Consider the following 15855-nt stretch of genomic DNA (forward strand, 5'->3'; position numbering starts at 1 on the left):
TGTGTCCTATCTTTGCTTTTATCACAGTTTCCACTGTTTTCTGGAGACCCGCATTCAGTTTTTCAAAGAAATCTGCAGGGATATTTTTCCACACCTCTGAAGTTCAGTCTTAGAAGTTGGTTGCATTTTCTGCTTCTCATGATCCAAGCAATCCCAAACACACTCAGCACTTTAAGTGCTGTTTATCTGATGGGGACAGTTAGGGTGGTCTACCAGGTCTTGCTTGGTTGTTAGGAGTTCCATTTTCTCTGTATCTCTTCATAGTTTTTCATCTCCAGTTTCATCCTGTTCCTCCTTGCTTATGCAAGTATATGATCTTCTCAGAAATATATTCTGAAAAATTAATAACATGTACTTAGTGACCATTTTGACTGGAAATGAAGTCAACAAAGGGCCTCTGACTTTTGCACAGTACTGCATTTGTAGAATTTAAGGTAAAACCTGAAACTGGCCGGATGAGTCTGGTTTTAATTGAATTGTCGAATCGTAACTGATTCTGCCATGTGCAGGCAGCAGTTCTGTGTTTGGTCTATTATTGGGCAATGATTATGTTTCATTTGTTTCATGACCACACCGCACACCCATACAGCCTAAGGAAATAACAGTAAAAGCAAATCAAATCTGCAGATTACTGACATCTTCCTGTGTTCAACAGCCGATCCAATTATCTGTTGCCTCTTGATACAGCACTTTATTGGCAGAGACCAGCAGTGGTTCAATTAAAATGAAAATGCTTAAACTCTGCTGTGAAAATGATTGGCCCTCAATTTCTGTTCATTTGCATGTCCTCAGAGATGTGTTGTGTATGCAAATAAGTAACTTAAGGAGACACAATGGGTCATGTGTGCCCAGTGCAATTAAACCACTGAAACTGAAGATGAGCTGCAGCGTTTGAGAGCTGTCTTTATAGTTTAGATCCATGGCTTAGAGTTGAACTTAAGTGTCAGGGTCTTTGAGCCTATGTATTAACCTCAGCAAAACTATAAAAGAGCAAGCAACAAGTCTTTAAGCTTGTGCCAGTGCTCACTTTTCTCTGTACGTTGTGCAAAGCTCTGAGAAATATTGCACTCACACATAGTTTGTGAAATATTAAAGACTTCAGAGACTTACTTTTACTTTTTTGTGTTTATGAACCATTTTAAAATTCTGTCAGGCAATATTTATGGAAGTAATTTTGCTATGTTTAATTGGAGCATGAATATTTTAATGCTGAATGTAATTTTAATGAAAAATGTCATTTTAATCTCAAAAGTAGCCTTAACCTCAAAATTGGCCTTTCAGCAAAATGTCAAAAATCTTTCCATTTTAAGATCATTTTGATTTACACAGTTTCAACTGTCCTGGATTTCCACTGAGAAAATTATAGAGACTAATAAAAAAATTAGTCATGTATGTGTTTTTGCTTGAGGGGGAGGATTTATGATAAAAGTGCAGTGGAGCCTTTCTAGACCTGCAGTTGATTGAATATTGAACTTCTCAAACTGATACTCATCCACCTGCTTTTGGAATCAGCATTTTATAGCCCTTATTATGGAAATCATGTGAACAGCAGGTGGTTTTCTTGTACTGGGGCCAAAATGGCCAGGAAGTTCTTTTTAAACTTTTAAATGTCCTCAGGTTCTTACTCTCTCTTTCTCTTTTGAGCTAATAGCCATAAGTTCTCTGGCTCCTGCTGCTGCTTCTTGTGCTTACAATAGTAAGGCATGATCAAATTTCATTGTTTTTACATAAGCGTCTGTGGAAATTAAGGATGAGTGATTTGTGTATCCATAAAGGGAGAATAGACCTCTCATTTGTTTTATCCATGCTTGGATGAACTGAATGTTGTGCAAGACTTGGTTGGGTTGGGCGAAACTGGTAGAGATCCTCATACAAACTCAGATACTCACAATTTGACTTGAGTGACCTCTCATTATAACTCTGGCTGTACATGATATTAGATTTTGAGGTCTATCTAAATGTCTGCTGGCAAAATAATTTAATTGCATTCTTGCTTGTGAAATAACTAACCCTCCACCCAACATAAATGCTTTGCATATGTTATGACCCCTCTGAATGTGCAAGATCAGCTCTTTAAATTTTAACCTTTCCCTTTCTTTAGCTCACATGGGGGTGCTTCCTATAGAGCATTCAATGGCTTCTAATTTGCTTCCATAATGAGTCCCGCAATGCACTGAACTATAGTAGCCTGTAAGCAGATGTACTTACTCAGACCCAGTACTGTGCAAGTCTGTGACAACCCTTAATTTATTTAATCGCCAGTCAAAACGACCATTAAGTAAAAGGTGATTATTTGTCAGCATCAAGAAAAAGCAGGAAACATATGTTTAACAGCACATTACACAGAAGCTTTAACAAAGAAATATAAAATCAAATTTTTTCAGTATTTAGTGTGTCCATTCATTGTGTTTATTACAGCTTCCATTCTTTTGTGGAGACCTGCTTTCAGTTTTTCAGATAATTCTGTACGTCTTACATAGCTCTAAACATAGCTAGTCTTAGAAGTTGGTTGCATTTTCTGCTTCTCGCTGATGTTGAGGTCTGGACTCTGGGCTGGTCAGTCTATTGTTCTGAGAACCCCAGCAGCTTCTTTCTTTGATTTGTAAATATTCTTCTTTTTTTTCTGTTCAATTTTCTCAGTAACAGCTTCTTGACAGCTACACATCCTTGCAGACTCATAGTGTTGAGTTGTCTTCTCACTGTGGAAGGATGGACAGAAACACCTGTGGATTTTTTCAGATCTAAAGCAAGAGTGGAGCTTGATTTTCTCCTCTCTCTCAAAGATGAAAGCACTGTTGGTGCTTTCTGATGTTGGCACTTTTGGTGGTCTGCCATGTCTTGTATGGTTGTTAGGAGTCCCATTTTCTCTAGATCCTTTAATAATATTTTGAAATACAGTTTTGTTTTCACTTTTTTCTTGGACTGCCCCCCTCCTTATGCAAGTGGATTATCTTAAATATCTCCTGAAAAATGAATAACTTGTGCTTAATGGGCATTTTGAAAAATAATATAAATGAAGAAAGGTCACTTACATTTGCTCAGTATTGTAAGCCCACTTGCCAAATATCAGTCAACAGATAAATGGCAAATTCATGTGTGTTTTGTGTTGGGGGCTTGTAGTGCAGTTGTCTTGGTGAGATATCCCTTTCTATTGCCTCATGGCAAAAGGCTTTATTATGTGGAACCAGTGTTGTGTCTGTGAACCACACTGTTTAGCTGAATGAAACACTGTCTTCTTCAGCTGCTGTGAGCAATCTACAATGTTGTAAATGCTCTGTGTGTTTCTATTGGCTTCCTCTGCTTCACAGATCCTCTTTTCTGAGGACTTGAGTCACCTTCCTCCACTGGCTTTGCTATACCTCATATTGTTTTAATTCCTAAATGGTTGAGTCATATAGAGCAATCAGGGCAGGCTCGGGCCGCAGTGCCTTTTTTGGGAATGTCATGTGAGGAGGCCGATGCCGTTTTGCCTGAAAATAAAGTCGGAGCTGTCTGGAAGTTGTGGAATGTGTAGCAGGCTCAGGGCCAGCGCTGTGTTTGGAGAGAACTGGGCCGATTAGCAGAGTTCTCAGGGCCACACTAACAGACACGAGGGCAGGTACTGCTAAGCTTTTTCTGTCTCTCTGCCCAGAGGCTTCTGACTCCCTCACTTCTGCTTCCTACTCCAGCACAGGCTACTCCTCCTACCCATTTCATAGTTGCATTTGCTCAGTTACATGTACACAAGTACTTTCGTGACTATTTTCAGTGCATAACACTTTTACTTCAACTGAAGAATATTTGTGAGAAATGTAATCCACTTTTCTTTTTACATTTTAGTTATTAACATTATGACTGATCATTTTTTTGTGTTTAATTTCAGTATGTTGAGTGACCGCTTCTGTGCAGCTTTGCAGTTGGTCACACTTCTGACTTTTGAGGTTTATGTGTCATTCTACAGAAATGTCCACTTTTTTATCTATCCATGGAAGTCCAAGATTGACAACATGTGGTTTGATGCTCTGTAGCAGCCATTTTGTTAAATTCCCTTTTTTATTCAAAAAGTCACTGGTGTTACTGTCTCTGGTGTTACTGTTCACACCAGAGATATCAGTAACACCAGTGACTTTTTGAATAAAAATGTAATCCGTTTGTATTCTATTTTTCACAATTACCTCAGAATAAAGTAGGTCACAGCAGCGACTTCAAGTAAAAGCTTCATATGAAATCATGAGCTAAATGAGAAAATTTCTGATAAGTGAAAGACACAGTGGACTTACCATGTGCTTGTCTTCATAGATCCTCAGAAAATAGGTAAAAGGAAGTCAAGTGATGTCATCAGTGTGATTTTTATTTCAAAATAAGAGATTTTTTGTTACGCAGTAACACCATTGACACCTCCTGGGGATCACACCTTTCATGATAAATATTTTATATTATTTATTTGACATTTGTTTTCTTTTTGTCATTTAAATTACATATTTCATAGTCATGTACAGATTATTGCAGTTAAAATAGCAGAAAAATGTGCTTTTTACCTCAAAGTATGGCACTCCCCTTTACACATGACTGTGAGGATGAGCACTTCTGTTGTGCCTGGAATTCTATATAATTGATTTAAAACCAATATTGCTAAATTGAGGCTCAAGAAGGTGTAATTGTTAAAATAGCGTTTTATTTTAAAATATAAATAAATTGTAACCCTAACATGTTTTTCAAGTGTAATATATCTGTAAGCGCTAGGGACACAAAAATGGACAATTCCATAGAATGACTCTTATCCTTGTATGTAGTTCTATAAAGTACTCAATACTTAAGTACATTTTCTGACCTGGTACTTTTGTACTTGTACTCAACTTGTGGGTTTTATAAAGGTATTTTTTTACTTTTACTTGAGTCATTACTTCACAAAATAAGACTTTGTACTGGTGGATGGATTTAGGCCTCCTTGCTGTGCTACTTTACCCTCTTATAAGCAATACGAAATAGATCGTTTTCACTAAATTTTCTGTTGATACTTTGAGAGATGTATGAGCTAGTAGTTTCAAAGGACACATGCCTATTTCTGAATATTTGGGGACTCTAAGCAACATCCTTATGGGGGCCTCGCACCCCACCCACCCTCATTTCTTCTTCTTTTATAAGCAAAAATAGAACAAGAATTAATATCTAATACTTAAAAATCTCTGGACTCACTGCTCTTTTCTGACAAATTACACTAAATAATATGTAAAAAGTACATTTTACATTTTTACGTTGTATAGCTCGAAATGGCACTGCACAGACGTGTGTGTTTCTTACATGCATGTTTCTTTTTAGTGAGTAGGTTTCATACTGACCCAGTTTTGAGCTTAGGGAGGATACTTGTTTGTTTGTTGTTGTTCTAGATCTGTGTTTTCAGATCCTTTGGCAAAAAGTCTAAATTGCTATATTGGGAGGGACAACATGGACAGGCCCATGATCTGCCTCCCCCACAGTGATCTTTACTATGTAGCAGTAAAACCCTTACATTCATCTCCCATCCTCACCAGTACAAGGCTTTACGACTGCGCAGATCACTCCGTTTACTGCCTTACAAGTCTTCCAGCAAATAAAAAGTCATCCATGCAGAAACAGACATTCTCTCTTATGAGCCAGTTCCCAGGTGGGCCACAATGCTTAATTCCTTTTGTTAATGTTATTCCCATTGCAGTGGGTGATAAATTTGATGAAGTGGTCTTGAACCTGCTCCAAAAGCTCCCCAGGATGCCCTAAGGTTTAATGGAGCGTACACATGTTCTTATCTTTCTTAATTAGCGCACCAGTCTAAGAATGGAGAACTGCAGAATGGCTAACAGGGATGTAACATGATCACAACAGCTCTGTTTTCTGGAGGCAGATTGTTCAGAACATGTGCTAGGAAGGCACACCCTCAAGGCCATTGCCTACTAGTGGGCAATTGTCACTCATATTTGTAAATTTATATTCACGCAAAAGTAAGTTGTACTGGTATATGTCTAATAAAACAAACATCAAAGTGAATACATTGGAACAAATGATAAATGCATATCTGGCATTCTGTATGCAACTTTAAATTGCCTCCTGTTGAAGCCAAAACAGCTGCAAGCATTCATGGTGAAAGATTTCATGATTTTAAAGGATAGAGTACAAGCATAGAGAAATGAGGACTCAGTTTAATGCATTCAATCTAATGCCACATTGCTTTTAATGTACAAACATATAAGACATTGGAAAAACCAGCAGAGAGTGAAAACAATGCTGTTTCCCATTTCTGATTATTTGAGGTTTTTTGGCATAGACGGAGGGTTTGGATTGTGTAAAGCCTTTGATGTGATTCGATGTCCCATCCATGCCATATGCCAGTGAACGCGTGTGAGAAAGACATAAACACACTAAATAAGTGCAGATTCATGTTACAGCTGCACAATCTAAAAGATCAAACAGAGGGCCTAACAGCAAGCTGGCATTGGGGCGGTGGTGCAACAGCTGGAGGTGTAGCTTTGCCAGACCTGAGGGGGTGTGTGAACTCAGGATTGTGCATTTGAAGCCTGATTTAGGCTTTTAAAGTACACAACATTGATTGCAGCACTCAAGCACATTATGTGAAGGGTGTAGATAAGGTACAAGTGGAAGAATTACACCTAGAAATAATTAATCAATGAGTTTATCATCATCAGTGAGGGTACTGAAAATGTGAAAAAAGCTGCTAGTGATATCTCTCTTCTCCAGCATTCTCACTATCTGTGTACCTTGTATATCAGTGAGCAAGCAAGAAAATGAGAGAGAGAGAGAGAGAGAAAGTGCACATGTGGATACCATATATGAGCAGCAGCCTGGCCCACATTGGTCTGTATCACAGCAGGGCAGTTGCGTGAGAAAGGGAGGGGCCCTGGAGTATGGCAAGGAATGATGTTTTCTCTTAATAAAATCCCTTGTTTTTCGTCGGATAGTGAAAGGACAGGAAACCGGCTCAATTCCAGCCTCATTACCATGCCCTTTTGGATTGGGTTCAGCTTGCCATAATGATGGCTGTGTTGGCTGCAGCTCACTTTGCACAGTATTCATCTTCCCCACTCACTTTGCACACTAGCTCTTGAAAGTCTTCACAGCAAAAGCGCAGGTAGAGACTACATTAAAGTGCAGCCAAGTCTAAAAGCATATTGTTACTGTTAGGGAAAAATTCTACCTCCTAAATGGTAACTTTGTAGAACAATGAAAAGGTTTTCTTAACTTTAATGTATGTTAATGTAATGAGATTTTATTAAGTACTCAATTTTGGACCATGTCTACTAGTGCTGTCATGAAATATTTACACAGTGTAAAGGACAGCTAGCATAAACAGTGTTAAAAAATAAAAAAATTAAGTTTTGTGGTTTTATATATGAGGTTTTATATTATTTTAGGTGTGTTTACTTCAGATAGCTTTAAAAGAGACATAATAGTGTTCCCTCTATTGCAGCATGTTTGTACCAGCCTTTTCCTACCAGCTTACCTGTTAAGATAGAATGAAAGGGGAATTCCATGGAGTTTCCAAAATGTCTGCATAATTCAGTCATTGAGACACAAATAAAGTCATTTAGAGTTTTTCAATGTGAAATGGTGCACTGTCATGAAACTTACTGATTGATTTCTTTACAGTGGTGGTGCCAGGGGTTGTCATGTTTACATCACAAATATATTTTATTAGATTTTGTCAACCCAAAATGACCAGTGAACCTACAAGTGTTGATGATGGTAAAATAGTGGTGAATAAAAATATGAAACTTTTGTTTAAAAAAGTGAGGAAAATTCTGTTTTCCATGATATAGGTCCTTTTAGTACATCACTTAACTTGCATGGCTTCTGTGTGTTCATACAGTTTATGCATATTCTTCTCCCTCTATGTACACTATTTCTGAAGTGTTGCTGCACAGATTTTGTGAACGTTCCCCAAGTGAGTCATGGCAGCACTTTTTTAAACTGGTGTATTTTTGCTTTATATTTTCATCTTACAGGGTATTCTCAGATCAATCATACCTAAGTTGATGAATATGCTGTAGCTCTTAGTAAGCTGTCAAGCAACTGCATGCAGATCCTATGGATGTAAAATTAATGCTTTTCCAGTAACTTTAAGATTCATGTGAGCATACTGAGCAATTACACTAAGATCATTTTTAATTTTGTTGTTTTCTTTTTTTTCTTCAGTGTCTCATCCCTGTCTCTCGACCATGTGCGTAATAAGGCCCAATTACTAAAAGACATGAGATGGAAACTCAATTAGCGTATCCCCTTGTGAGTGCACCAGGGCTCCTCTTCAAATAAGAGATGTTCTGAGATATTGTAAAAGCAAAATGAGAACACTGAAGTGTTTTCCTCTACCTGCTGAGGGTTATGCTTTGTGTTGTTGCTTTGGAAGATTCTCTTCAGCCTCTGTTCATTACTCATCTACTCTTTCCTGCTGGGCATCTGAGGACTGCAGATATATACATAGGAAGGACAATGAATCAGACATTCAGCTAATATTCTTTAAATGGAAAAAATAGAAGCCTCATCCTGGGAAGTTCTGGATGCTCTAGTGCAACATTGAAATAATAAAAAGAATATAAAAAAAAAATATAAATAGTCTAAATGTTTTGACAAAATTCATTTGGTTTGGTTTGTCTTAGTAGATATGTTGTAGATATATTGGACAAAATAAGTGGATCATAATGTATTATTCAGCTGTGTTTAAATGAAATGAATACACATTTAATACATTATTGAATACTGGTCTACAGTAAAGCCTTTTTATTGCATCATTCTGAGGGTTTGTATGTTTGAATGAGGTCATCGGCAGGAGCTGCTGGTGTTTAAAGGAAGCATTCTGTGAAGTACTTTGGCCTCAGCAGTAGTTGCCAATACAATGTGAAGCCACACAAAAAGAAGTGCGGGAGAGAAAAGAAGAAGGAATTTTTGATAAGCTCAGAAGACAGAAGAAGGCATGAGGCAGAATGCCAGCTATGTGGAGCATTCACAACAATGTGTAGTGTCACTGGCAGGGCTGCACAAAAGCGGCGTTCTCTCAGCTGTCAAAGACGCCATTGTGGCATCAGGCGAACAGAACCAACCCGCCACAGTCCATTATCACTCACACATTCCACTCATACTGCCCCCTGACGCACAAGGCAGCACGCTTCCCTCCATTCAGGCTCTGTCCTCTGCTCCACTCCCCCTCTTTCTGCTGCCTGACCAGTGCTCCTACCCCCGGCTGGTGTGGAGAAGTCAGACAGAAAGTGCCGGAAAGAGTCTGGAATGTCACATCCAAAGATCAGCCCTCAGCACCTGAGCTCTCACGGTGACGCGACACTTGATGTGTCCTGAAGGAATGACGCCTCCCGGGGCACGGTGTCAGTCAAGCGTGGGAAGTGCCGGCCGACATGCGAACGCCACCCAAAAGCCGCACCGTGGCAGAGATTGTAATCTCTTTGAGGGAAAAGTGGGATAACAAGGGCTTTATCCTGCTTATCCCTCTTCTGCCTCAAAGCAGGGGCTGTGTAGGCCAGCCGAGAGTTAGCTCCTAACAGGATAAGATGGTTCGGTCCTGAGGGGAAGTCATACAAATTGGCAGCTAATTCCATTGTCCCCCCATTGTCCCGCCATTCAGGTTGAGCCTTCGACAGCAGCAGGCTTGTTCCTTCTGAGGCTCAGCAGGCTTGCTTGTTTAGGCCCCGGCCGGCCCGCAGAGAGGCCTGTTGGAGTTGGGCAGGGTGTAGATCAGCTCCCCCGCTGGGTAAGGCTCAGGCTGAGCGACAGCAGCGCCGGCCCCACTCCTCACATGCCGGCCGCACCTACCCCAGCTTCCTCTGGCCTGATTGACAGGTATTTCAGGGGGCTGCCATGGAAGAGACATTTCACATATGTGAAGTGCCTCCCCCCTGTCATGTCTTCCCTCCCCTGATACTCAGTGTGATGCATGGTGCAGGTGGCAGTTTGGGACAGTGTGGCCATGCAAGTGAGAGACACTGTGCCACTGGCCTAAAGCTCAGCTCAGTTTTTGGGGTGGATAAGGGTCACCGCACCAGGAGTGGTGCCTCACATACCTCGTCCAGTCAGGGACAATCAGAGCAGGTAGGGGTTTAAGATTTAGCAAGGCTTGGAATGTGGAGCAGGTGGCAGAGGTGAATTCCTAACTGTATTAGTGTCAACCAAAGAAGTCCTCCAAGGACTCTTGTTTGGAGATGGATATTAAGTCTTTTAGTACGGACTCATCTGGTAGATAGGATTCATCTTATTGCTAGATTTTCAGATTGAAACCATGAAGACACATTTATATTGCAGCAGTAGATTTCAATGCATCTTGCAGTATACTCTGATGACTGTGTCTGACAAGGGCTCAAACAGTGCAAGTGTCACCTTTTGGCCTGCAGATGTTTTTGGGTATACTTACACTTACTTCCATAATGCAACAGCTGTGATGTGTTATACAAAGACAAACAGATGCCTTGCATTCTTATTCTCAATTGAGGGGATGTAGATTATCCGTAAGCAAAACTGATTCTTTTTATTATAGAATATTTTGCTTGAGAATATTTTTGTACACCTAGGAATAATAGTTCTTTATGTCTCTGTGAGGCCTGTGACATGTTCTCTGAGAAGGATGCTGTGGCATGAGAAGAAATTGTTTATGCCCATCTCCAATCTATCCTACCAGACGTGGCAGCGGCCTGTGGCAGGACTTGGAACTTGTAATTTCCATCATTATATAAGAGGGTGAAAGGTGAATATTTGGGAACCTTCGAGGCCTTTGGCCTGACTGAGAGCAACTCTTGCTAACGTCATTAAGAGCGACACTGTCTTTGTTAACTAAACCTAACAAATGATACTGTGTTCTGTTTTGTTTCTCAAGCAGTCCAATTCAGGCATTGTAATAGTTTTAATTTATAATGATGAATCAGCAATTGTATGTGTAGATTGTCTGGTTTACATATAATTTGCATAAAGATATAACTGCTTTGACCAAGACCTATTAGATTGGAAGACACCTGCAAGTGCTCTCAACCCCACCACTCTCTTTCACTCTCTCTCTCTCTCTCTCTCTGTCTTGACTCTGTCTTGATTTTGCTGATTTCTTGCATTAAGTCTTTGCTTTATTTAGGCCTTTGTGTGTGAGGTTATGTGTGAACATATTCACCACAGTATTTTTCTCTATTTCCATCCATTCTTTTAATTACTGTTCCTTTTTATGTTCCTGTAATCCTGAAAAACATTTTTCTAATTAAATTGTATAATCTCTTTTACTTTTGAAATTCAATGTGGGGTCTTCTCTTTTCAGTTTTGGGGTATATCGCATCACAGAAATTATGAATGGGTGTTTTTCATACATTTCTAAATTTGTATCTGAGTCATCCTGTGGTAAATTACCCAACACAATGCTTAGCTATTAATTATCAGCTAAATTTCTTATTTTCAACTTTATGTTAATTAAATGCACAATTCTGCCTGCCTTTTTACAATATAGTTAACAGTAGTTTGATGCTAAATACCTCATACAGTTTAAAGAAAGAAAGAAAGAAAGCCCTGAATTATTGAGGACTGGTCAAACTGATTAGTGTAATTGGAAACGTGACAAGATTTTTGACGGATCGCTTCCTGTATGAAGACTTAGGTCTGTTCTAACTCAATTAGTTGACAAAGGCTGTGTTTGAAGGGAGAGGGCCATCGGTGGTGCCACAGCGTGAGAGCTTTGCTGTTTGTGTGTTTAGGCTGATTCAACACAACAGAGTGCTGTCAGAAAGCAGCAGGTCAAAGGCACAGGAAGGAACAAGCCTCAGAGAAAACAGGCCTGCAGCCTTCTCCCAATAAATCTGAGCAAGTTTACAATAGAGTCTGGTGCAGGATAACAGTCTTCTTAAGTGTATCTGCCTCATGCCTTCTTCATTAACACATCTATATCTGAGTCTGTATTAGTATGGAAAAAGAGCAAAGTTTTATACAGACAGATGAGGTTTATGCATTTCCTCCTCATTCAGGGATTCTCACTGTGCAAGAGTTTTCAAAACAACAACCATGTAGCAGCTTATTTTTCCCTGTTGACTTTAACTAAACCTTCATGCTTTTGTTTTATTGCCAACATGGTGAAAATTGAGCTGTGATGACACAGTCCACCAGCAGGTGCGGCAACTCTGAGAATAATGCATGTAGTAGCTGAAGCTGTTATAAATCTCATTATAGCTAGTTATGTTTGTCACTGTATATGCCGTAAAGGAGTGATTCACCAAAATGTACTTTTTTGTAGTGCTTTTTGTAATGTTTTTGTATTGCATTTTTTCCCTTGATGACCACTTATAACATTTGTATATGTTTATGTACCAAAAATGCTCATAATTCATTTTTACATTACAATCTTCCAACCTCTCTTTTTCCCTTAGAACAAATCAGGTACTGTGCTTTTCAAGGTATATGTAAATGAGCTCTGTTCTGATCGGCTGCCCTTGCCTTATTGCTATAATTGCTATGTTCCTGCCTTATTGTTATAATTATATATAAGGTTTGTGAGTGGCATTCATAATATATAGTACAGATGTAAATGTACCCTGTAAAATGCTTCAATCAAAATGCACTCAGAGCTGAAACACTCTTTAGAACTTGAAGATGAATAGATGGAGCTAAACTACTGTAGGCTGAGTAGGTGGATTGATGTAAATGAGTTGGTTGTCATGACATCACAAAGACAATGAATTCAAAACGGGCTGTTTTTGCAGCTTAGTTTCCATATATGGACTGTATGAACTGGGTAGTGACATCTGGTACATTTGCGGTAAGGGAAAAACTGTAGTTTGAAATTTTTTTTGCAGAACAATCCCTTTAAGTCTGTATAATCCAACAAGGCCTTTTACCAGGGCAGCATTCATATGCGGCTCGTCGCAGAGGAACCTCGGAGCCATAATGATTTATCAAAGTGCATGCTGTGACAGTGCTGGGCTTTTCTGCCATGTACTCTGTTTACCTGTGTTAAGGATGTGTAAGGTTTATGTGGAACAGAGTATTCAACTATGCAGCCTTCATCTGGCTGTAGTATGCCTCAGCCAGAGCCTTTTTATGATTACAGATGCACGTCTGGCTCTTTCAGCCTTCAGGGATGTGCTCCGAGTTGGCACAGTGATCTGCTCTGCGTTGCACAGTGATTTAAAATGTACTATCTACAAATTATTGTCCATGGATAAACTATCTCAGCGGGATTCTGGTTGCAGAAATAACAGTCGCTCCCTACGAACCCGTCCCTTTGGCTATCATAAACCTTTAGAATTCTTTTCCTCCTTTTGGCCACTGGACTAATTGACCCTTTTAGATGGACTTCAAATAAATGATGCTGTTGTGAATTTACATTCCTCTCCAGCTGTTGACTTTGCAGTGGTGAAAATCAAGAGGCCGTGTAGATGAGGGCCCGGCCCAAGCAGAGCACACTAATCTCATTGTGAGCCCAGGAAGCCTGTGGCATGGCCAGCCTAGGCCACTGTGATTGAAAAGCACAACATGCCAAACAGATGTAAAGGCTGCGGTCTCGAGCCGAGGCCCACACGGATCGCTGCCAAACGCCTGAGCCACGGAAACAGGTGGAGGGTGCCCACTAATCTCTTATTAAAATGGAGAAGTATTCCAGCTATGCATGCGCCGAGCTGTGTTATTCTAGCCCTTGGCTAAGCACTGCCTCTCATTACCTAACCCGGCTCGTGTACAGCTCCTTCACTCTATTGCGAGCCTTTGGGTTTTGGGGGAGAAAAAACAAGCATAGAGCAAGCACATAGTGCTGTTCCATGAAGAACTTAGTAAACTTTTGGGAAAACATTGTTAAAGTAAATGTGTGAATCAATGGGATGTGAAAAAAAATGTAATTTTTGTTGTGAAGATTATTGTAGATATTAGTATACTCAATGTTGCTCATATACTTGTCATATTATTGTCACTGTCATATAAAAACCTCCTTTTTTAAATTACAGCTACCTTTTGTTGTATGTGGACCTATTGTGATGAACTCACCAATAAAAACAGTCCAAAATTACTTGGAATAAGATTTTGTTATACCTTACATATAAAGTTAAGAACATTTTGCTTCTTCTCCTGTTAAATTACCATTTTTTTCAACATCAATTGCCCACAAACTTTTCATTGTTTGAAAATTTCATGAAGAATGGGCCAATAGAAATGTCCCAAAATTACTTGGAAAAAATAATTTTACATTAACTTGCTCTGCCTTCTGCTGTGAAGTTACCATTTTGGATAGCGGTGATATGCGGAAAGCTGTGGGTTTTAAGCAGGACAAAGTGGGGACAGTACAGATGTTGGAATGTGAGTGTGGACTTGTCAGTGCTAATGGTCAATGTGAGAAAGTTTCTTGCTTGCTCCCACCTGCTCCTGGTGTAGCCCATCCATCAACAGGCCAGATTGTGTTTAGACATGACTAGTGGAAGCAGAGGTGCAGCCAGAGACAGGACTGCTAATGAATCCCTTCCTCTCATCAGATGACCACAAGCCACAGTGCTTAGCACCACTAATGAAAATATTTGGCATGCTCTGGCTTTATCCAGACCACTCTCACTCTGAGCAGTATCAGAGAGACAGCTTAGAAAATGAGTGGCCCTAAACTGCAAACCACAACACTGTAGTGCAAAATACACTGAGGACATCAGGAATCACTGGAATTCCTTTTGCGTTCTACTCAATGCAAAAAAATGTCATTATTATAATTTTAGTTATATTAAATATCTAAGCTTTGTGAGTGACATTCATAATATACAGTACAGATATAGAGTTCAAATACATTTAAGCTTAATCTTGCTGGAAGTAAATGCTCTCTGAAAATGCTGAATTCAAACCATAAAGTGTGAATGTCGTTCTATATTATAACCAGTCGGGTGGCTATGATTTTCTTCTGTGTACCCTGTGATCTTGAATTGCTTTAGCATATGTGAAATTATTAGAACAGTGGCATCGAATAGCCACCAAAGTATGTAAATTAACTCACATGATTGAAATGTTTATAATAGAAAGTCTAACACAAAAACTTTCTGGAATATCCCATCTAAATAATGTGTTTAAATGAACAAAATATGTTCACAAAATAGTGCAATTTTTAACTAGAGTAATTGCTGTCTGGCCTGTCAGTAATGTTGAAGCACAGTTTTGCTAGGCCAAGTGTAGCCAATTTATTTTCTCTTCCTCTGGCCAGAATAATACAGATGTAAGTGGAAGTAGATAGATGAGATTACAAATTAGAAAGAATGAGAGTGAAAAACTTTGAAATAAATCTGACCTATTGGTTTCTGATAGATAAATCTTTATCCTACCACAAGAAGACCAAAATAATTTAAGGGGAGGATAACACCAAAACTGTAAGCACATGCAGTATGGTCAAATAAGTGTAGCTATGACCTATGGGAAAAGCACTATTGTTAAAATAACTGTAAAAACACTGGATGTAAGATGAGCAAAAAAAAAGGCCAGTGTAAAACATAAACTTGGCAAATCTACACCAAAAGAAATGGTGCTCAGATTTTAACTGATTTTCCTAATTTTATTATATCAAATTCCCTCGTTTCTCTGTCTACACACATTAGCTGCACGTTTCTAATACATATTTGATAGAGTCATTAGGCTTTATTGCCTGGTGTAAAATAAGGGAAACTAAACTGTCAGTGAGTGCAAGGAATGCACTCTCATTACTTGGTGGGTGGGCAAGTGCTCTGCAGGTGGAGAGAGCTAAAACACTGATGCTGATTCCTGGGCCTGATTATAAACACTCATCAGTGTTGACCTAAGCTCATGCTATAAGCCATGTTTCACTTTGATTTACTGCCATGTCACGTGTCATCTTTTCCGCTGACCACATGCTTGCACCACTAATTTAATGGTGCTGTGCAA

Source organism: Colossoma macropomum, unplaced genomic scaffold (genome assembly GCF_904425465.1).
Source record: "Colossoma macropomum unplaced genomic scaffold, Colossoma_macropomum, whole genome shotgun sequence".
NCBI classification, from domain to species: Eukaryota; Metazoa; Chordata; class Actinopteri; order Characiformes; family Serrasalmidae; genus Colossoma; species Colossoma macropomum.